General features: G+C 38.3%; 1 protein-coding gene across 2 annotated transcripts in view; it reads left to right on the top strand.

The window, feature by feature from the left end:
* The window catches only part of gabrb4 (gamma-aminobutyric acid type A receptor subunit beta4), a 66,408-nt gene that overhangs the window by 3,776 nt on the left and 38,514 nt on the right, over positions 1–24,118 (top strand). The gene's annotated exons all lie outside the window — the stretch shown is intronic.

Here is a 24,118-nt window from a genome sequence, read left to right as displayed (position 1 = left end):
AGATGAGGGAAAACACGTTTGCCCCATTAACTTTTATTGGAAATTGTGCATCTTTTTAACATCCGCTCTTTAGAATAATGGTTATTTTGATAATTGCTGAAAATAGAAGGCGTGGGGGACGAGTCATTAGCGTGTGTCATTTGGGTTGATTGTTTTACTGAAACTATTTAACCACAATAGATGTTAAGCAGTATAAAAATAGTTGGATTTTTTAACAGCATGCTATAGCCTATTGCTAATAGCTAAGGATCGGGTTACTTTAATGTCAAATTATGAGTTTGGAGAAGTTTTGGAGGATGTTTCCTGTTTCATCGTTCTGACATGAACATCTGGGGCCTGGTCCTCACCGAAGACGTCATGACTCGACGCTGACTGACAACCTCAGCGATGGCTATAATTGAACATGCTATATGATTGTACCTATTCATTTCAGCACCATGCTGTAAACATGTGTTCCAAAAGTTTGTATTCAGAAAAGCTTCTGGCTATGTACATCCAAAAACAAAGAACAAAGGAGGCTTTTTTTTTTTTCACTTCCAGGGCATGTTAGCGGAGTGTGATGTTGATTTAACGAGAGCGAGTAACACAATAGTACGTCTGTCGACACTTTAATTTGCTCCAGCTCTAGTGTGTCATGGCCAAAAAATCTACAGTATATGGAAATATATCAACATGCTGGGAAACCCCATGCTTGCATAAAATCATGCTCATCCCTTGTTTAGCCACGATTACTAATTAATAGTCAGAAATAACAGATTCAACTTATTGAAAAAAATAATATTTAATGAATGGTAGGTAGAGATAATGTGGCATGACTCACCTACAAAATCTCTGAATGTGCTATAGGCCATGTGTAAAATGTAGGGTTGTCAGTCGATTCAAATATTTAATCGCGATTAATCGCTAATTTTGTATCTGTTCAAAATATACTTTAAAGAGAAATTTGTCAAATATTTAATACTCCTATCAACATGGGAGTGGGCAAATATGCTTGCTTTGTGCAAATGTTTGCATATATCTATTATTGGAAATCATTTGGCAACACAAAACAATGACAAATATTGTCCAGAAACCCTCACAGGTACTGCATTTAGCATAAAAAAATATGCTCAAATCATAACATTATTATTGCGTCGACTTTGAAAGCCCTTGTAAAAAGAAGCTGGACTACATTAAACAAAATCATGCAATGATTACATGATACATGATGATGTTCATTGCCTCAAGAACTTCACATATTTAATTCACTGTGGCGGGTTGGCTTTTTTTCTGTAATGCTAAATATAATTTTTCGAATATTCAGTTTCAAATGTAGATAAATTAACATTTTGCGGACAGAATTTGGCTGATTATAATTCTATTTAAACAGATACAATCTAATGTGTGACTATTAAGTATTAGTACTATTCCCCTGTATCTTTTTTTAAATAGGCTGCAGGCAGCAGCTTGTCAGTCATGCGTCTCCATCCCACTTGATGAGAATGAGAGCAAGCAGTGAAAAACATATAGCAGGTGTGCCTCCTCATATAACCTTCCTCTGGTTGGCTGCTCTGCCAAAAACAGATGCTCTGATGAAGGCTTATGTGCCAAAATGCGTTAGCCTGATGTTAGCCATTGTAAAAAATATGTTATAGTTGAGGTTACGTCTTCGTTCCGTGTTTTGGAGCGCTGCCATTCCAGAGCTGTTTCATAGATTCATAGTGGAAGGAAATGAGAGCGAGCGGCAAAGAAATGTCTCATTCACAGCTGTTTCAGACAGTTGAATCAACCGTATGATGCTCGACAGTAGTACAACAACATTTCACATTTCAGAATTTTCAATTTGCAGCCGATTTCAGTCGGGGAATTGTCATCAGTATGCTTCTATAACATATTCGTTCTTTACTCTGCCCCACTAAAGGCATTTCAAGTAGTTCATTCATGACAGTTGGCAGCGATTTTAACTAATCTAAATGATTTTAAAGGCTTTATTGTCTTCCTCATCAGCAACAGTGCTGTCGCTTGTTCTACAAGTCAAAGCGACTAAATGTGACCAAGAACTGCTCAAATTTTGTGGCACATTTTAGTTGATAAATATTCCAATAAAAAAAGCTGGCAGATATGAATTTTTAAAAAAGATTTTTTAATAAAATCGCACAATTTAAAACAAACTGACAATCCACATCTTGTCCACAATGAATTATGAAACTATACATTAATTATGAGCATATATAGGATTGGGTAAAAGAGCCATATACATGTACAGTATGTTGTAAATTGCTGTGTATACTTCTCATTGTAAACAAAATATTGGAACAGTTGGTTATCTGTATCATTTCACCGTTGTGCAATGCTTTGAATATGCACATTTTATATCAAGAGAACAATTAATGAATTAACACTATAGGGCTGTCAATCAAATGAAATATTTAATCGTGATTAATCACAAATGAATCACACATTTTGTATCTGTTCAAAATGTGCCTTAAAGGGAGATTTGTCAAGTATTTAATACCCTTATCAACATGGGAGTGGGCAAATATGCTTGCTTTATGCAAATTTATGTATCTATTTATTATTGGAAGCCAATTATCAACACCAAACAATGACAAATATTGTCCAGAAAACTCTCACAGGTACTGCATTTAGCATAACAAAATATGCTCAAATCATAACATGGAAAACTCAACAGCTGTCAGTGTGTCAGTGTGCTGACTTGACTATGACTTGCCCCAAAACTGCATGTGATTATCATAAAGTGGGCATGTCTGTAAAGGGGAGACTCGTGGGTATCCATAGAACCCATTTTCATTCACATATCTTGAGGTCAGATGTCAAGGGATTCCTTTGAAAATGGCCATGCCAGTTTTTCCTCGCCAACATTTTGCGTAAGTTTGGAACGTTATTTAGCCTCGTAGGCGACAAACTAGTATGACATGGTTGGTACCAATGGATTCCTTAGGTTTTGTAGTTTCATATGTTTCACTCTAGCTGTAAAACTGGCCCCGCTACAACCTAAAAATCCCAAATTGCGTTAATGCATTAAAGAAATTAGTGGCGGTAAAACTAATTTGTGTTAACACGTTATTAACACGTTAACTTTGACAGTCCTAGTTGATACATTTTTGACTAAAAACAACCAGCAGATTTGAAAGAAATATATTTTTTTAATAAAATCACTCCCAACAGTTCAAAATGCGCAACTTGTCCACAATGAATGATGAAACTATGCATTAATTATGAGCATAAGATTGTGTAAAAGATGCATATATGCTGTATATTTCTGTGTATATTTCCGTAAATACTTCAAATATTGGCACTGTTGGTGTTTGTATCATTTCACCATTCAAATACGCATGTTTTATATCAAAGAAGCAACTAATGTTTGAATACAAATCATGCAACAGTACCACATTTTATATCACTTTACATGAGTTCTAAGCAAAAATGTGAAGACATGAAAGAGGAATTGTTTTGATGTCTGATTCTAGATTAAATTATTTTTTTGTATTATACTTCATTACTGGCAGGTTTGAACATTTTTACAGCTACCTTGACTTGAAGATGATTTCAACAAACATTTCTACTTCAGTGTTGCTCGCTTAAATATTTTGTTGGCTGTAGCCCGCTATTGTCTTACTGCAGCCTGTGAATGCACTGGAGTGGGTAGAGCAAGTTTTAAAGAGTGAGTATCCCAGGCAGAGAGGAGCTGTGCTTTACCCTCAGGCTAGGGAGCTGTAGTCCATCATGTCTTGATATTTCCAACATCAGTCAGCTACTTCTGTCGTGACACACACACTGCTGACGACCTTCAGCTCTCGAGATCCAACAAAGAGGGTTTTAATTTGGCATAACCCTGGACACTGACTGTGGCTCCCAACGGCCTGGCCGACACCCATATTTGAAATAAAAACTAACTCAAAGGTGTACATTAATGGAGAAAGACGAGTTTGAATGGTCAGAAAGAGGTGGCCAAGAGTGATGCCATAGGGTTTTCCTAATGCGTTGTGGTCTTAACCACCAGAATATCCAGATGAAAAGCCCACTCTGCAGCCACTCTATTCAGACCCTGCCCTCTTCTCCCTCATTGATCTGCGAGCCAAACTGGAATTCAAGAAATGGTACACACGCCCAAACGGCAGCTATCCCAGCATTCATGAATTGTTTTTTAATTATAGTTTCAGAAAAACTTGTGATATTTTCCCCCGACTAATGCATCAGTTGCAAATGGTGTATGTATCTCTTCTCTTTCATTATCTGCTTGTTGGGATTATAGCCCTTGGATGTAACCTCCTAACAAATTGCCCATGGCCATAGAGCTGAATCATAGACCTCAACCCCCATGTAACCTGAACGATGCATTACGCATATTTATATTCAGCAAGGTAACCAGAGCATAGCAGACCCGGCAAGGAAAGTATAATTATTTGAGGATAATACCAATGTTTGTTTTTTTAATACTACTATGCGGTAGGTAGTACTTTCTATGACGCCCACATAACACTGTTTTATATTTCCCATAGTTATTATACGTTATACTCTTTTTATAATGCATTATAATCACTGTTATAATATCCCTACACCTCAGGGCATTTCATTACTTCACTTGAAGAACCCAATAAATACTTAGAATAATCACATTATAATGCATTATAAGAGTGATTATAATGCATTATAAAAGATTATTCCAACTATGGGAATTATAATACACTATGATCCTTGCAAAAAAAAAGTCATTGAGTGACCAGCAATTATTAGATCAAGTACCATAATACTTCATAAGTCATTATAGAATCCATTATAATGTGTTATTATTGTTTTGATATTGTATGAATATATTTGAGTGCTTATAAATATGATTATACAGTGCTATAAGTAGATTATAATGTATTACAAGTATGTTTATAATGCATTATAATGCGATTATTCTAAGTGGTTATTGGGTGCTTTAAGTGAAGTAATAAACTTCCTGATGATCCAGTGATTATAATGCATTATAAAAAGATTATAACATATTAAAACTATGGGAATTATAATGATCCTTGTAAATAAAATGTCAGTGAGTGACCTGCAATTATGAAGTATTATACTTGACCTTATAAGTCATTATAAAATGCTTTATAATGTGTTATGGTTATTTGTATAATGCATTGTGTATATGTATGAGTGCTAATAACTATAATTATACAGTGCTATAAGCAGATTATAACGCATTATAAGTATGTTATATAATGCATTACAGACATGGAGCGTCATAGAAAGTGCTATAAGTAGACCTTGCATGTCTCTGCATCAAGTGATTGTATCTCGGTCGAGTTGTCTGCCACTACAATGATGCCACGACTGGAAATGCTGCCACTGCTGGACAACACAGTCCACTTTGATATATACAAACAAACGTATGGCACAGTTTCTCTGACCCACGCTCAACATACATGTGGCACGATGGGATGTTATGATGTGGTTTTTCCTAAAAGTCCCATAAAATGTATCTGAATGCATTTATTAAGTGGAGTAATGAAATACATGACCTAGCAAAATCAGTTTCATAAGAGGCCCATTTAATTATTAACCAGTCTCTCAATACATTTAAAAATATGGTGTTACTTTGTACGTATACTGAGCATTTTAATCATTGTTACCTGTAACATTTCAAGTTCTTCTCCAGACAAATTGTGCATTTATTCCACCGACAGTACACAGCTATTGTCTTCTCTGCTCATTACTGCATGAAAAGACTCCTGGAATACTTGTTGTCCTCCCTCCCTCCCCCCCCCAGTCAGCATACGCAGTTGGCTTTGTTTCCAGAATTAAAAAAATCCAGCCTTTGGCCATGAAGCAGATGCCAATCACAGGATAGCTTGTTTGATAGTCTGTTACTTGTGCCACTTACTTAAAGGTCATGCGTATGTCTATATCCGTTTCTGCATCTGATCTAGGAAGAGATTATTTCTTTGCGTGTGCACTTCTGCTGCCAGGGGTCATGGAGGGTGCGGTCAGGAAAGAGGGCGGGGTGATCTGACATTGCTTCTGTCGCTGTTATTGATTTGCACACGGGAACTGGGATCATGTAGAGTAATGGGTAATGGGACTTCTTGCTCAGAAATTCACCGTATTTATCTCAATATTAAAGAAAAAGAAAAAAAAGAAAAAACACAAATGTGACGTCCGTCCAGTCAGTTGGAAGAGATAACAGGACCCGGCTCGGTTCTCACCTCGGTCACACATTCGTCCTTCTGGAGGACATATTTCAAATCAAGCTGTCATCGTCACAGGAATGGATTTTATGATCTCAGCTTCCACCATTAACAAAGCATGAAGGGTGACATATCACAAATGCTGTGAACATGCCATTCTTCCTGCTGAGTGTTAACCAAGTGCTGGACATGTCTGGACTACAAAGAGCCAAATCTGTTAAAACTCTTATTCATCTACACACAGCACTACAGAATTTTATAGATACGTAGTAATATGTGCTACGGGATCTTTTTTTTTTGTTGATAAGAAGACTGTATATAGCTGGTACAAAGCAAAATATGTGTTCAAATACAAGTGCTGATGACCCCCCTCTCTCCCCCCACTAAATATAGTTGACAAATGTCCAGGGGGTGTTCTGAGGCAAGCACTTTTGAAATGGTGACTTTGGGATGAGCTTGTAGTCATTGAGAGAATGTACACTGTAGAATACCAGACTACACTCAAGTCATTTAATAGTACATTGATGTACGCAGTACAAATATATACAATATATAAAACATAAATCATCCTTTTTTCTGACATGAAGACGCCACCTGAATTTGATTTGAATTAAAAGATTTAAAACTGCTAATGAACATCATTATTTGCATCATTAAAGCTTCGGTAGGCAGAATATTTTTGTCATCATTGGGCAAAAATTCCATAATAACCTTTCAGCATATTGTTATTCAAGTGTTCTGAGAGAAAACTAGACTTCTGCACCTCCTCATTGCTCTGTTTTCAGTCTTTAAAAAATCGATCTACTTTGGCCAATCACAGGTCTTTTCAGAGAGAGAGAGAGCGTTCCTATTGGCTGTTCATTCAACAGAGGCAGCTGTCAGTCACTCGCAAACTCCGATCAAACGGTCAAACTAGGCAGCGTTGATCAAATACGAATCAATATTCTGTTACTCTACTGCCGATTTCTCGTGTAAAACATATTTTAGTGTACTGTTTAGCTGTAAAATGAGAAAGTTTGCTCCGGCTGGTGGGCGGTGCTTGGTATTGTAGTACACTCAAATATGTTGCTGAAAACATTAAACGTGAGAAATAGCCATTACAGTAACAGAATATTGATTCATATTTGAAAAGCGCTGCGTAGTTTGACCGTTTGATCGGAGTTTGCGAGTGATTGACAGCTGCTCGGAGACGGCAAGGCTCCAGCTTGGCTCTGATTGGTTGTTTTCCTCCCGTCTATGAAATCTTGGAGATCCCATTAGCAGCACCGGAAGACACCAGAGGCACATGATTTTTTCAGATTACCTGTCTCATGCACTACTGTCAGGATATAGTGACCGTTTTATAAAAATAACTTAGTTTAATCATATTTGCTCCAATTCTACCCACTGCTGCTTTAAGTGGGAGGTGCTACATTAAAAAATGTGAACGTTTCTTCTCCCTATGATCAATGTACGGCACATACCACAGTGTTTAATGTGATTACTGCAAGTTGCACCACACGCAACATTACAGGGGGAAATCACTCAGCCATGGGTTTGAAGCTCTTTAACTGATTAAAGTACACATTTATCTTCTCCTCTCCATTACATAGCCAAGCCAGAGAAAAACTAAGTTAGCTGGTTGGGTAGGTTTTTAATAGGGCTGCCCACTCTTAGTTGGTTAGTTGACTAATCGGTCGTTTTGGTCTTAGTTGACTAAGATTTCTTTAGTTAATTTGTCATTTTGTTTAATCTTTTTTCATACTAAATGACTTATTTCCAAGAAGCTTACGAGCATAAGATTTAAATTGGTGCTTTTGTGTGATTCTTTTTGGAGTTTTACAGATGTCGATTAAATCAACTAAACGATTAGTCGATAAAATCGTATGTGTGTTTTTCGACTAAGAATTTCTTTGGTTTTTAATGACTAACTATCTGCTTAGTGGAAAGTCAGTCTCAACCCATCAGCTGCAACTAAACCGATGAGTTGAATTAACTCTGACTCTGACTACTGTAAAAATTTAAACATGGACTGCGCAAACCACGACGATGCAGTGGATAATAATTCCACTTCAGTCAGCAGTCACGATGGCTCTAGAAGTCATATTTGTATATTGTATGTAATGTTTTTAATACTATTCAGCTTCTTTTTGCAGTGTTTGTTGATTATGTCAGCATTTACATTGTCTTTCTCTCTGCCCTATACTGAACATGGAAAATAATTTAGATTATCAGCACAAATACAGTTCTCTGATGCTTTCCTAAGCTACTCTCCTTCCTTACTTTGTCCTTGTCTGGCGTAATAAACAGCGATACGGGCTTAGTGTGTATTAAATGGTATTCTGTCAGTTGTGCGACGGAGGGAAAATGAATTTCGCCGAGCATACTGTAGATGTGCATAAACAGGATGACAAAGAAACTGGAGAGCCTGTAAATGTCTAACAGAAGGTGCTGTACTGGGGTGATTTATGAAGTGTTGTCAATTGTTGTAGATAGCCCTGCAGATTTCAGAAATCCATGTGACTGCTCAAAAGTGGAAAATCTGTTCTGTGATTATTTTGGATAACTTTAAATGAAGGGCTTCAGAGCTGCATGTGGAGATGCAACATGTTTCTGTACAGGATGTTTTCATGAAGTTCACTTGTAGGCAAAAAGGATGGGAAATAATGTGTCCTGTCCTTGGACTGTAGTGTCACACATGGACCCACAAAGTCCTATCCACTGTCAATTCAACGCCTTCATTTGTACTGTTCATCAAGACATTAGATGTCGACATTACCCCAACCCAAAAACATAAGACATATTGTAGCAAGAAATTCTGTAAATATGCAATGAGTGGACAAAAAAATAGGAACCCATGACAGTATAACATCACAAAATACAGCCTTAAAAATACCATGGAGTTTAACACAATAACTCAACAACAGAATGTAGCTTTACAAATGTTGCTGAGCTATTGAGTTACGTTGTGTGGTTCTGTAAGTATTTACCCTGTATGTAGCCAATTAAAAAGAAATAGTTAGTTAGATGTTGTTATTGTCAAAATACATTTGAGTTTTAAACAGGTGATGGAATTATAACAAAAAAAAAATACCACCAGGATAGTTTGATTCATGGGTCTGAGTTCTGATTTTGTATTTTAAACAGTGCGCAACCTCCAGTTCCGAGAAGTGAAGCCAATGCAGAAGTAAACTTAACATACAACAACAGTAATAAATACAAATTTCACGTGGTGTCAGCTCAGAAAAAAAAACGTACCTGTCATTCTAAAGGGCATGGACAAATTATGTATTTTGTTGTTTAATTTAGAAGACACACTGCAACCTCACGGTGACGACTGGACTTCAAGAAATCACTGCGCCTGACCAAGAAATAGTCCCACACATAACTCTCCCTAAAACCTTAATGTGTTCCTTTAACATGTCAGTTTTTATATGGATTAAACATGCCAGATATAACATATTAATTAGTGAGATTTAGAGGTGTTGGTAGGTGGATTTTGTTACCTTCGGACCAGTGGGCAACCTCCGGGTCTGAAAAGTGAAGCCAATGCGGAAGTGCCTTAAACTTGCATTCTTTCTAGTAGCCAGCAGGGGGCGACTCCTCTAGTTGCAAAAAGAAGTCTGATTGTATACTTCTACTTCTCACTTGATTTATTACCTCAGTAAATATTGTAAACATGAGTTTATGGTCTCAATCACTAGTTTAAGTCTTCGTCAATACAGCGTGATGTTCATTTAGTAAATTAGACCATATAGCAGGGTATGCTTTAGGGCGTGGCTACCTTGTGATTGACAGGTCGCTACCACTGCCGGTCCGGTCTGGTAGTTATCCGTGTTTTCGTCTTTAACTTTAACCCTTTCACAGTGTGTTTTCAGTTCCATGCATCCATTATCTGTAACTGCTTATCCTATTCAGGGTCGCGGGGGGTCTGGAGGTGATCCCAGCTGACATTGGGCGAAGGCGGAGTTCACCCGGGACAGGTCGCCATCACAGGGCTGACACATAGAGACAGACAACCATTCACGCTCACATTCACACCTACGGGCAATTTAGAATCAACAATTAACCTAACCTACATATCTCTGGACTGTGGGAGGAAGCTGGAGAACCCGGAGAAAACCCACGCTGACACGGGGAAAACATGCAAACTACATAGTCTTGTTTTCTACTTAGGGGGCAGAACTCTATTATTTGAAATATTTAACTCTTTATTTCAATTAAATGTGATATTTAGACTTATTAAACTTCACCACCGCTGTGCCACCTGTGTTTTCAGTTCATGAAAGTTAATTGTAACATTTTGGTTGCCAAAAAAATGGCGTATTCAGTGTTTGGTTGCACTTAGCTCCATCCTCTCGTGTCACTTCTGGTTGCAAAAAACCATGATGGCGTCGGCCAAAAACCAAGATGGCGACGGCCAAAAACCAAGATGGCGACAACCAAAAATGCCGAACTCAAGGCTTCAAAACGGCAGTCCACAAACAAATGGGTGACATCCACTTCTTATATACAGTCTATGATTTTAAAGGCCCTGTTGGTTAGGTTTGGTTCTGCACAAATTCTAGATATACACTACATATTAAATTGTCCATGTATACGCCAACTGTACGTATCGGCAACCTCAGCTCATGTTAAAATACCATAATGTACAGTACGTTGAAAGTCGTGTGGCTTCTATAGCAGCTCATAACGCCGTATTCATACTTCTCCACAACAGCGCAGCTATCTGTCAGGGCTCTGAGCATTTATCATAATGCACTGTAAAGGAATTTGACATGAGCCTTTAATGGTTCCAACTGAAGGAGCATTAGCGTATATTTTGCAGTTTAACGATCCCGAACATTAAAACGCATCAATAGGTGCCAGGTGCCCGGGGATGTGAGAGCCTAACTCTATCTGCGAGGCAGCTTGTGGCCGTAACTGTAAGCACCTGATCCCCAGCTATATAGGCGGCATTCGTTTTACCACTCTGATGCAGCTCGCTGCCAGTTCATCCTGTCATCAAAGTACGGTCACCTGCCCCTGTCTGCCTCACGCAGCCTAGCGTTTTACTGATCTCATTTCCCATTGACCCAAATGAGCCCCAGCTGCAGCGTGATCTTGTTTGTAATGGAAAAGCAGTAAATGTAGCCATGAAACTGCAGATCAGTTGCAGTGAGACTGGTGAGTAGAATAGACACTTAATTGACCGAATATGAAAAGGGAGAGCCCGGACATACGGGTAAAAGCATTAGCTGCAGCACTTTGTATTCAGTTTCTAATGTACTGTACTGTATGTAATGTAAGTGTAATTGATCCTAGTTCACACTTCATATCCTCTGAGGTAACAGACTAAATGCTCTTCACCTATTGTATGCGTGCAGCTATTTTACACAAATCACTTCCCACACGATAGTTTTACCCTCTGCGAACATGACCGCAGATTGATGCGTGCAGGACATCAGCTGCAACCTGCGTTTTGGCGGCCGCAGCCATTAAGTGATGTATGGCGGCAGTTCTTCCGAGATTGGCGGACACTTTTGCAATACTGAGGACAATCTCTTAGTCTGTGCACCGCCACATGTCAGATGGCGGACCGCTTTGCATACGGGCGCCGAAAGCACGGGCCGTCGTAACTCAGTCTCAAAGTAATGCCTATTCAGCGCAAAAAACAGGAGTGTGTTGTCAGAATCCCAGGATGGATGTTGGGGCATGAACAAGTGGTATCTATCCTGATGAAGAGAGAACGCCCAGTGATTTATTTCCGAGGAAACACGGGAAAAAATGCTCGAGTTGGGCGCTTTTCCCTTTTCCCTTCACTTAGATTTTCTATTTGAATTAAATGAGGTGTGTATGTAGGCAGGCAGAGGGGGGCAAGGGTGGTGAGAGATAGCATGCAGGAGAAAGGACATACTTCATCTTCCCATTCAAAGTGTTGTTTTCAGCAACTTTGAAATGAAGGAGAAAAAATGCTGATAGAATTGCACCAGAATGTATCACGGCGGACTGCAAAGTACAAAAACCCTAGGTCAGACATTGGGAAGGCATCCTGCATGCTGGGCTTCCCCCCCCCCCCCCTCCCCTCATTTCCACTCTCCTCTTAAGGTCCCCAGTGACTCACTTTTTGAACCTGCGGTGATTGATGGGAGGTGTGCCCTTGGACAGGGCCAGGATACGCTGGCCAAGGGCAAGATGCAGCTATCCAATTGTTTTCACATAGATAAACAAGGAAAGAAATGTCATTTACAGCATCAGGAGATAGATGTGGTCGTCCTCACTACCGGGAAGCACGCTTAAAAGCCCATCTCATTATTGAACTACAACAGCCCAGCCGCGTAAAACGGGTTCCCACATAAAAATGATGTGTGCTTCATGCGGAGCTGGAGGAAAAAACAAGATGGGAGAGAGTAGATGTTGAAGTCAACAATATGAGAGAAACATTAAAGATATAAAAGCTAGACTTTATGGTATCCTAATATGCTTAAGGTCGGATATCTTAATACTATTTGACCTTTTGTTGTTGCATCCTTTCTGATGTTTGGCCTACTATGTCTACCAGTATCTATCTACAGTATCTACTATCTATTGTGACTTTACAGCAGGGTGGAGATAAGTTCTACCACTCTTATGAGTATGTGATGGCTCAGCATGTACAGGAACATTTTTCAAAAAGGAAATAAACATTTCATCTGTGGTTTTAATACATTTGCAGTGTCATGTCTAAAATATTGCGTTGGCAATTTACCCAGTCTTCAACAAATTACAGTGTGTAGGATTTAGCGATATCTAGGGGTGTGGTTGCAGATTGCAACCAACTGAGTACCCCTCCACTCACTCCTCCCTTTCCAAGACTGATAACGTGAGCCGCCGAGTGCAAAACCCTGGTAATGCCGTTGGCCTCGCTCAGAGGCCATCCGTACCATGATAACACTACTTTAGGAGCAACGGAAGTCAGACTGCGGCTGGCGGTACCACGGTTTTGCACTCTGTGACTCATGTTACCGCAGTTACACAAGCGTGTCGGAGAACCACGGTGGCCTTCAGGTAACCTAAAAACACGGAATGCGCTCTTTAGAGCCAGTGTTTGGTTTTGTCCTTTCTGTGCTACTGTAGAAACATGGTGGAGCAACATTGGTGGACTCCATGAAGACGACCCGCTCCCAATGTAGATATTTTTACTAATAGATCCCCCAAAATGTTATACACTGTTCCTTTAAGGACATAAAAATTCAGGATGTCTCAAACAGTTTGGTGACCATTCTAATTCAGTGCACAATATAGGGCTGTCATCGACCTAAGAAATTCTTAGTCGACAAACACTTAGACGATTCTGTCGACTAATCGCTCAGTTGATTTACTCGACAGATCTGTAAATCTTGTGTTTACCAGAGATGTGCTCATAAATTTCTTTGAAATAAGTCATTCAGCATGAAAAAGCATAAAAAATGACTAATCGACATCTTAGTCGACTAAGACCAAAACAACAGATTAGTCGACTAATCGACTTAGAGGGGGCAGCCCTAGCGCAGTGTATATTGAACTTCGGGTAACCATAGCAACAGCACTTCTGCTTTGTGCTGCGTAGACCATGGTATGATCATGATAATGCACTCTGAGGTGCTCCAATATAGAAAATATCCTAGACACCATTTTATGTTTTATTACTTACATGCAATGTTCTGCATCAATGATTATCCATGTAATGTATTGGGACACTGAGGGGCTGTCATATTGATTTTGCATAGAACCTTACCTTGACTCACATACAGCACATTTTGTGTTATGTGATCATTTCCACATAACCACCCTGCAACAACAGCAGTGTTACAGTCATTAACTTAGAACAAAGCTGAAAATATTGAGCTTTGTCATCGCAGTGTTGGCTGTTTGTCGGCACTGTTTTTTAAGTGCATGCTTTCAAAAGATGATCCATTATTCAAGTTTCTTTTTTTTTTGTCGGGTGGGTACATTGACGTCGCGGGTACAGTGGCTGCTCTTATTGAGTCATCAGTTTCATTCAAAGACCTCTATTTTAACATTTATTACTTAAACATGTTATTGTGTCAACCACAGCTTTTATCTACTGATGTGGTTCATAATCAGACGGCCTATAGATGGTCTCCTTATATAATTGGGCATTCCGTCCTTTTCACAGCATACCTGCTGTATATGTCATACATATATTTATCTATAAAGTCAAATGTCTATTGGACTGCCATACTACCTGCAAAGTGCTCATTTAGTTTATAATTTATACGTGCGGTCTCCATTAAAAGCATCTGGAATAGATCCGTCCATTTTGCCCGTAAGGCCACATGCCTGTACAGTTCAAGTATAGACGTACGAATCAACTGACTGATGAGCTAAACTGTCTTCCTCTAGTCGCACAACACACCTTCTCTATTCCTTTCCGTCTCCATCCTTTGAGTCTTTGAACACACACCACTGTCACTTCTCCTTTTGATTCCACTTTTTTTCATTTGGTCTGCGCCAGTTTATTTTGTTTTCCTGACTTTACATTTATGCGGTTTGTTTTTTGATCTACTATCTTTTCCTTGTTTTTGAGTCTGTCATTTAGAGTCTGTTATTCAGCTCTGTTGACTTTTGTTATTTCACGTTGTTGTTTCGTTTGAGGTGAGATTTTTCTTTTGGTTTCTTTTTTTATCTCACCTGCACAATGTGACTTTCTCTGTTCCTTTGGTGTATCATTATTTCATGTGCAAATAAATGAACTCTAAACTCTAGGTGGCAGTGCAGGAGAAGCAAAGGGTATTAGTCAGATTCGTATAAAAGATAAGTCTAATACGTGATTTCTCGGTTTCATAACTCTCGTATACCTCACTTACATCCTGCACTGGTCAACGGACTATGATATGTTAGTAGGGCTGCACGATTATGGCCAAAATGATAATCACGATTATTTTGATCAATATTGAGATCATGATTATTTATCACGATTATTCCTAGATTCTAGGGACAAAATATTTTTATTACAATTTTACATTTATATAAACAGAGCGCTGTTTTCACTTCCATGTTGTGCTAGATTCCAACTGTCAAAAATTCTAAATGATATCCTTTTACTTTGTTATTGTCATCTATAGTGGTTATTTGCATTAAAACACTTAATTCAAATAATTAGGAAATAAATTATTGTATTTTTATTAAAAATATTTCCTTTGATTAAAAAAATCTTGGCATAAGTAGTTCTAATTGTATATTAGAAGCTACTTAAAGCTAGTGTTAGGAAGCTAAACAGGTCATAATTCCCTGTCTAATATCTATTTTATATTACTGTGAAAACAGCTCCTTCAAACTAGTGTATATATTCAAATTTCTCACCAAAAACTACATTTTACAAGTTTACACTTGAACGTATCATGATAGGGTTAGAATTTACCATCGCCCAATATTCATTTTTACTCAGTAGAGCTTGAATGCATCATAATGTGCTTCGTGCAGACGAGCCGGTCACTGTGATCACTCTGAGCAGCATCATGGGAATGAATTACAACATAATAAGTTTCTGATTAAGTTAGTTGTTCCAATTGTTTTTAAGGTTGTTCCTACACTGCTTATTCTACACTTACAGATGTTACAAATTGTAGCTTTAAAACCATCATGTGGCAAAGTGAAAACAGGCCTGCTTCGGTCAGCTGCTGATTGATGGTGCATCTCTATAGCTGTTAGTTTAGGAAGCGCTTGATTTATACAGCAGAGTTTTCTATGAGCAGAGCATTTTAAACATCAACATCGCAGTCGATCATGTTCACTTAAGTGGTGGGAAGCCAACATTGTGATCGCAATTAATATTCGATTAATTGTTCAGCACTACATGTTAGTAATATTTATTTTGTCGTTTTTCTTGGCATTTGTAAATTTTCATTTTGGCCATTTCTTTATGGCAGGACTATGTAGATATGGTTTGTTTTATGTACAGTAAAAGCAACACCTAGAATCCAGTTTTATAATGTCTGTCATCATGGCATTAGAGATATGACAGGCAATGAGGGGAAATATATGGGGGATGTCATTCCATGGTCCTCGGCCAGGCGCGAACCAAGGACGTTGCGATTCATCGTCGGCGCCTTAACCCCTACGCTTCCAAGACGCCCATAATATTTCACATTTTATGGTCTACGGTTGTCCTCTTAAAAATGCTCATTGGCTGCTGTAATCGTCATAACAGCTTGAATGAGCGAGTAAAAAGAATCAGGGGTAATAAAAACGTATTTGTCAAAATGTCAGCCGACAACATGATCCCCTGTTCCCTCGCGTGCAGTGTACTGGCCACAAATTAATGTGTTAATAAAGAATTAATTCATGAATCCTGCTCTCTTGAGACACATTAGCCATGATCGTTGAGGAGGATCTACACATAATTACCTCAGGTTAATGTAATTATGCAGGACTTACCATTACACGGCACGCCACTGAAGTAACTGGGATTTACTGCACATGTAGGGTTACTCAAGAGATTAGCTTTGAAAGAGACAGAGACTAATGCCTAAAAATATTTACCTTTCCCACTTGGTCATACTGTAAAATTCTCACTAAAATCATAAAGGGACACGGAAACGTTGGCATTGATTCAAACTGCCAATGTGGGACTTGCTGAATAAATTAGGTCTATAAGTAAATAAATTATAAGTTGGACCATAAATGAATCTTCTTTAGCCAATATGTTTCCTAATGGCTTCAGGTTAAATCCTGCAATGAGCACACTTTGTCCTCAAATGCCCACACTGTCCATCAGTATGCTGCCTTTTTAAAAACAAATTATAAAGAAATTAACATCTACATTTTTTTTTCATTTTACATTTTATTTTAAAACAGAATCATGACTCATGACATCATCTTGTACTGTACATACCGTCCTCTGTTTGTGCAGTACATGGCCGACATATCCCGCTCTGCTCATCTTTCAACGGCATGAACCATCATTTTGTGGTATTATAATGTTACGTCCAATTGATTTCCCCTCATCATTTTCGCTGTCTCCACTAAAGACATCTCACTGTTCAACCTAAGCTTTAAAGAGAGTGGGCATGCATTTTAGATATTTCCACAAAATGGATTTAGTAATTTGGCATCTCATGCATTACAATTTCACTGAACATTTACTTTATAATTTTAACACTACAGGTGAATACGGTAAAAAACTGGAACTAATAGATATCACCATGAAACGTTCCCATTTGATTAGTGACATTAAGACACTTTTTTTTTAATTACAAGTTGTCTAAAAATGTATGTTTAAATATGCAAATGAGGCATTATCATATTGAATATGTGCTAATTTATATTAGTTTTGGATAAAGCCGGTTCAGAATTCTTGTTTCATTTTATTGACATATTAGAGTTAAAGGTTTTTACACAGGGAATTTTGGATATCTCTTTTTCACTTCATAAATCAGAAAATATTGCCAACAGTCATAAAATATCCATTTTCCGACATGTTTTTAGGAATAAACTGTTCTATAAATCAGGGTATAAATGATATATGAACAAACCCCTTCAGCAAAAACCTTCATTAAATAGATAGGAATGAAACTGTAAAGTTTGGTAGATGTATGTGCTGCTGAAATGGAGATTTCTGGCTCAGAGTCTGAGGAAAAAAAAATATTTTGAGAAAACGGCATTTAAAGATTTGTGTTGTAAAATTCCATCCATTTTGCAAGACACTACAGGTGAATAGGGTAAAAAAAATAAATAACATATATATCACTGTGAAACTTCCCCAGTTGATTACTTACATTAAGTCAATTATTTTTTGTATTACAAGTTTTCTGAAATTGTATGTTTAAATATGCAAATGAGACATTATCTGACGCTAACTTTAGGTGAACTTAGGAGAAATCTACAGACATAAATAGACAAAGTAGTAAAATAAACACCTAATATTTTGGATGTTTTCCTTCCACTAGTCTGAAAGATTACATGCTACGGAAGCAAAATAGCTCAAAATCCTTGGTTGTTTTCCACTCGAACAATATTTTTTATACGTGACTAAACCAAAATCAAACTAAACCGTGTACTGTAATTCACTCTTCATCCCTTTGGAGTACTTTAATAATGTTCCTCATGGGATTGTAATTTACGAGACGGAAAGGCAGCCGGTAATATGTGCAGTGTTTCATAATTCACTGACAAAATCTGTGTATGCAAGTAGGAAGCGATGTTCACATGCAGCTTCTGAGTGCGGAATCTAAGTAGGTTTCATATATCAGGTTGGAGGTTTGTGACAGGATAGGACGATAAGATGAGGCCACCTTTACTTATCCCCTGTCTCTCTGGCTTCCTGTGATGTACTGCCTCTGCTCTCCTGTTTTATCTCATCATTTTCTTTTTGCTTCTTTTCTGTCCTTTTTCACCCGTCGTGCCACAGCTGCTTTAATGATTTCCCTTTATTCACCAGCTATCACTAATCTTACTTCGCTGTTTCTTTACATACAGCAGCTGCCGTAACAGCCCGCTGTATATTCATAGCTGTTCAGTATAGTGTTAGAAATTTTACACTTTGGTTATCATCCTCAGATAATGGCGGAAGCTGCAATGATGCCATGTAACTTTTTATTTAAAAAATGATACAAGGCACCGAAGAACGTAATTAAAAAAAATAGTTTAAGTAAGGTAGCAATAATAATTATAGTGAAAAATTAGGGTTGTAAATCAATTAAAATATTTAATCGTGATTAATCGCATGATTGTCCATAGTTTATCACAATTAATCTGTTCAAAATGTTCCTTAAAGGGAGATTTGTCAAGTATTAAATACTCTTATCAAAATGGGAGTGGGTAAATATGCTTGCTTTATACAAATGTATGTTTATATTTATTATTGGAAATCAATTAACAACACAAAACAATGACAAATATTGTCCAGAAACCCTCACAGGTACTGCATTTAGCATAAAAAATGTGCTCAAATCATAACATTGCAAACTCAAGCCCAACAGGCAACAACGGCTGTCATATTAGATTATCATAAGTGGGCATGTCTGTAAAAGGGAGACTCGTGGGTACCCATAGAACCCATTTTCATTCACATATCTTGAGGTCAAAGGTCGAGGGATCCCTTTTCAAAATGACCATGCAGGTTTTTCCTCAACAAAATCTACCATAAGTTTGGAGCATTATTTAACCTCTTTTGACATGGTTGGTACCAATGGTTTCCTTAGTTTGTTTAGTTTCATATGATGTCAGTATCTTCACTATATCTTTAAAACTGAGCCCGCTACAACCTTCGAAAGATCGATTGTGTTAAGGCGTTAAAGAAATTAGTGGCATTAAAACAAATTTGCGTTCATTCGTTATGACCGCGTTAACTTAGACAGCCCTATGAAAAATATACCGAATCATTCACTATTACATGCACGTGATATTCTGTTCAAGGTGGGACCAACAGTGCTGAAAGCATCGGTAAGGCAATGATCTTATTGGCTCAAAGGCAAATATAAAGTGACACGATAATTTTGAAGCATTTTAATGCAGGTAGTTTTGTGTTTTCTGAAAAGCAACACTCGTGATTTCATGACTTATGTAATGTATTTAAAAAAAAAAAAGGAATTGATGGATATGGAAAGTGTCCAGGTCAAATGACTGGAGTTGGAAATATATGACGCGATTAATTAGGCCTCAAGAAAAACATTAGGCAGAGCTGCAGAATGAATTGCCGTGTCAAGTCGCTAGGTCTCCTGCTGGCCTGTTGGCCAATAAAACTGAACAGCAAGGCTTAGATCAAATCACACAGGGGACGCTATGCTGAAATTATTAAACAATAAGAGTGTTGTCCCTTTGATTTCTAGACTGAAAAGTGTATATCTTTTTTTAATTACATTTTTACCACGTCTCAACCAATACATCTCAGCCTGTTCGTCACCATGTTTGCATCATCAGTCAAATAGAAACCTTAATGCTGTACCGCATGCAGCACAAAGTAAAAGCTAACCCCACACATGTTCAAGTTAAAGGGGAACTAAGTCCATTTTCAAAATTCATACATGTTATTCCTATGGTATAAGACAGTCCAAAAACATGAGTAAACATGAACAACTCTCCCCCAAATCCAAAAACTAGAGTGCTAAAACTCAAACTTGTGATGTCATAGAGTATAAAGTGAGGTATATTGCTCCATAGACAATGAATGTTATAGATGATACTGAGAGCACCCAGGGAGATGTTCTATAGTATATGGGAACATTTTCTGTTTCACAACTGAGAACACTACAATAGAATAAAACTCATTTGGGTATAAAAAAGAAAAACAAACATTCTATCTATGGAGCAGCTCCAGACTTTATACCCGATGACATCACAAGTTTGAGACTTACTTCTCAGGTTTCTGGATTTGAGAGAGAGGAGCTCATGTTCACAAATATTGATTGAACTTTACTAGGCCATGAAAATAGCATATTGTAATTCTTAATTTAGGAGGGGTTCCCCTTTAAGACAACGGTTGCGTCCGAAATTCCATACTATCATGCTATTTAGTACGCTACAACAGTACGTGAGGATATTTTAGTATGTCCGAAACCTTCTTATGAAACCAATAGTATGTGAATTGCATACTATTTCCGATGAAATATCACAGTATGAAAAAGCTGGACACTACTGTGGCATAAATATCCCACAATGCAATGTGGTAGTGATGACAACATTGACGGACGATAACAGATGTTGACGGACAGCTCTGTAACGTCAATGATACCTCAAATTACATGTAAATATATAAGATTCTACTTTGCTAGGTGTAATATATTACTATATAGGCCTATATTTGTATATTATATATACATTATTGTACGCTACAATAGACACACATCATATTACATATTCATCAAGTTAAAAGCACACAATGTCATTAGCCTGGTTTGTATAGTTAAATATCTATGTTTGTGTTTATTACTCTATGTTGTTTTGAACGGCATTGACTTTGTGAAATACAATGATTGCTGAATGTCCATATATGAGAAATACACAAACAATACTGCATTATTGTAAACAAATGACAGTGTACAGGTAATATTTCCAGTTTTTTACCTTCTATACTACCGCGCAGCAAGCAAGCGTTTTGTTTTGAAACGGCTACCAGGGAGCACTGTGAAGGAGAGACGATTACACGACTTTTAAATGTTTTTGAATATTTTATTAAGACCACATGGTGGCTCAGCGGTTCGCGCTGTCGCCTCACAGCGAGAAGGTCGCGGGTTCCAATCTGCCAATCTGTTCAAGACTGTGATCTTTCTGTGTGCAGTTTACATGCTCGCTCCACGTCTGAGTGGGTTTCCTCCGGCTGCTCCAGTTTCCTCCCACAGTCCAAAGACGTGCAGGTTAGGTCAACTGGAAACTCTGCATTGCCCGAAGGTGTGAATGTGTTTGTCAGTCTATATGCGTGTTAGCCCTGTGATAGACTGGTGACCTGTCCAGGGTGTACGCTCCGCGCCCAGTGCATGCTGGGATATAGGCTCCAGCACCTCGCAAGCCTGAAGAGGAGCTTGTGGAAAATGGAAGAATATGTATTAAATATATGTGGCTATAAAGAAATATAAGAGCGTACATGCCTGACCTAACTATATGTTACTTCTGAAACTGCATTTAAAACTATTTTCTTTTTTAGAGGTGAAGTTGAAAATGTTTTATTTTTACTGGTTTCTGAATTCTGAATTTAACACAAGTATTCTGTTAACGTTTAGGGATATTTAAGGTCTTGAGGGTGCACCATGAATAAATTCAGCCAGCACAGGCAGAAGCTCCCTTTGGTGACCTATATAGCTTCATTCATAAAGACACTCTACATTCACAACCTTGTGGACGAACGTGTCAAAACTGTGGAACTACCTCACTCTCAATTTACTCTCAATGTATGCAATCCACTGATGTTAATACCACCACCTAGTTTTTTAGGCCGATATTATTGATATTTACCTGTGATGATGACTTAAAATATGTTAAATGTACCCAGCCTTTAGGTGCCACATACTCAGATTTCAGTGAACGTTTTTTGTATATAACTGCCAACCATCTTTTAGGGTATTAGGAAGTGTTCACATAGTTAATGGTAAAGATGTTAAGAGCACCCGATTTGACCGTTATCAGCTCATTAAATGTACGTTATCAGTCGCTATAAGCCTCATAGATATGGGTCAGTAGGGGCCTGCTACACCTACTATGTTGTAAAAGTGAAAGTGAAACCTAAAAGCAACACATTCTAACACGTAAAACTGAATGAAACATTATGTTTTGAACACAAACAAAACAGCTTGTTTAGGTTTAGGCAACAACACTACAACTTCTATAGGTGTAAGGCCCAAACACACCAAACAGACATTAGAGAACTAGCGCCGACGAAGGCCGCCTGTTGCGTTGCCTCATGCCTTCTCTGTTTTTCCTCTTGACTTTACTCGTTAACTTGCTTTCCTCACTTCCTTTTCTCTTCTTGTGCAATGATTTGCTTACTGTAAGCTGCAATCAGAGTGATTTCTCTCACGGACAAGCCCTGTCGCAGATTCAACATGCTGAATCGGCCAAAAGGTCTCCACTACGGGCAGACTAGAGCCGACGGTGTGGGAAACTAGACCGACAGATTCTCACCGATGGCCCCAGACTGGCAACACACAACAAAACCACTTAGTATATGTCAAAAGATCATTTTTTTGGCTTAAAATAACTATGTTTGAAAAGTGAAACTTAAGGTTGTGAACACAAAGACAACTACATGTTGTCGGTTTCTCACAGGATGCAAACCCCGGTCTCCTGAGTGAAAGTACTGCCCCCGACCTCCACCCCATATAGGGTTTCACACTGTCTATACTATAGTGCCTGAATTACGATTTTCCTCCCGTCATAATTACTACGGTCTTCAGAGGTCGCTGTCATCTTCTTTTATTCCTTCTTTCTGTGATCACCCATATGAATCGATGATAAAACCTACTTGTTGGTGTAGCAGGCACCTACTGACCGTCTATGAGGCTTCTAACCACTGATAAGGCCCATTTAATGACCTGGAACAGTCCAACCAGCTGTTAAGATGTTCACACATTGGTAGATCTCAAACTTTTCACTTTCACGCAGAGCTCAATCGGAATATTTTAAGCGTCCAAACTTGACGATAAATTCTTCACTGCCAAGCATAGATGTGTTTTCCTGAGTGATCACATAAATCCATTACCATTGTACAATCATTGAGATGAATTCAGTAGACCTGCCATAAACACTGTGTTCGTGATCGTTCCTCTTTAGATCTTCTGTATTTGGTCACAGCCGATGCTTATCAAAGCGTCCCTTTGCTTTTTTCAGCCTTTTCGGCATTCTCTGCAGTTGTATTGGTTGCTCTCTGCCACGATGGGAATAATTGACGAGGCCGCTGTATTAAATGCAGAGGAAGAATTTGGTTGCGACGTAACATGTTGTTCCATTTGTTAATTTCTTGAGAAAAAGGGCTTCATGAGGGCAGTAGCCATTGAAAACAAAAGCAAACACAGACTCGACTGGATAAATCATCATGCTTCTCTTGCAACACTGTAGGGAAAATGCTGCACAGTTGCTATGGAACCCTCTGTTGCTAGGCAATGGGTTGATTATCAGAGGTTTTTTTTTTATATAAGAGGCAGAGTGGTGTTTTCTTTGCTGTCCACCAAATTTGCTTTCAGAACTGACAGGTTTTTTACAACTGACAGGATCTGTGGAATAACATGACAACGCTGTCCACGATTCGAACGCAATTTATCCAGTTTGATGTGTTCATGCTCTCTGGACTGGAATTTGTAGCATACTGAATATTCAAACTCTCCATATTTACATGAAATGTAAACATCATGAAAGGCTTCACTGGTAAACATCGATGTTGGGGAGAAGAAGTGCTTCTCCTTCCTATGTATACCCCACAAAACCATATCTGAGACTGTCTAGCTTCCTTAAGGAGACCCTTTAATCAGATTTCATCACGTACTGATGCTGTATGGGCTGCAACGAGATGTCTT

The sequence above is a fragment of the Sebastes fasciatus genome, chromosome 16, assembly GCF_043250625.1.
Source record: "Sebastes fasciatus isolate fSebFas1 chromosome 16, fSebFas1.pri, whole genome shotgun sequence".
Classification (NCBI taxonomy): Eukaryota; Metazoa; Chordata; class Actinopteri; order Perciformes; family Sebastidae; genus Sebastes; species Sebastes fasciatus.
The sequence above is the reverse complement of the archived record's forward strand: the minus strand, read 5'-3'. Positions and strand labels throughout refer to the sequence as shown.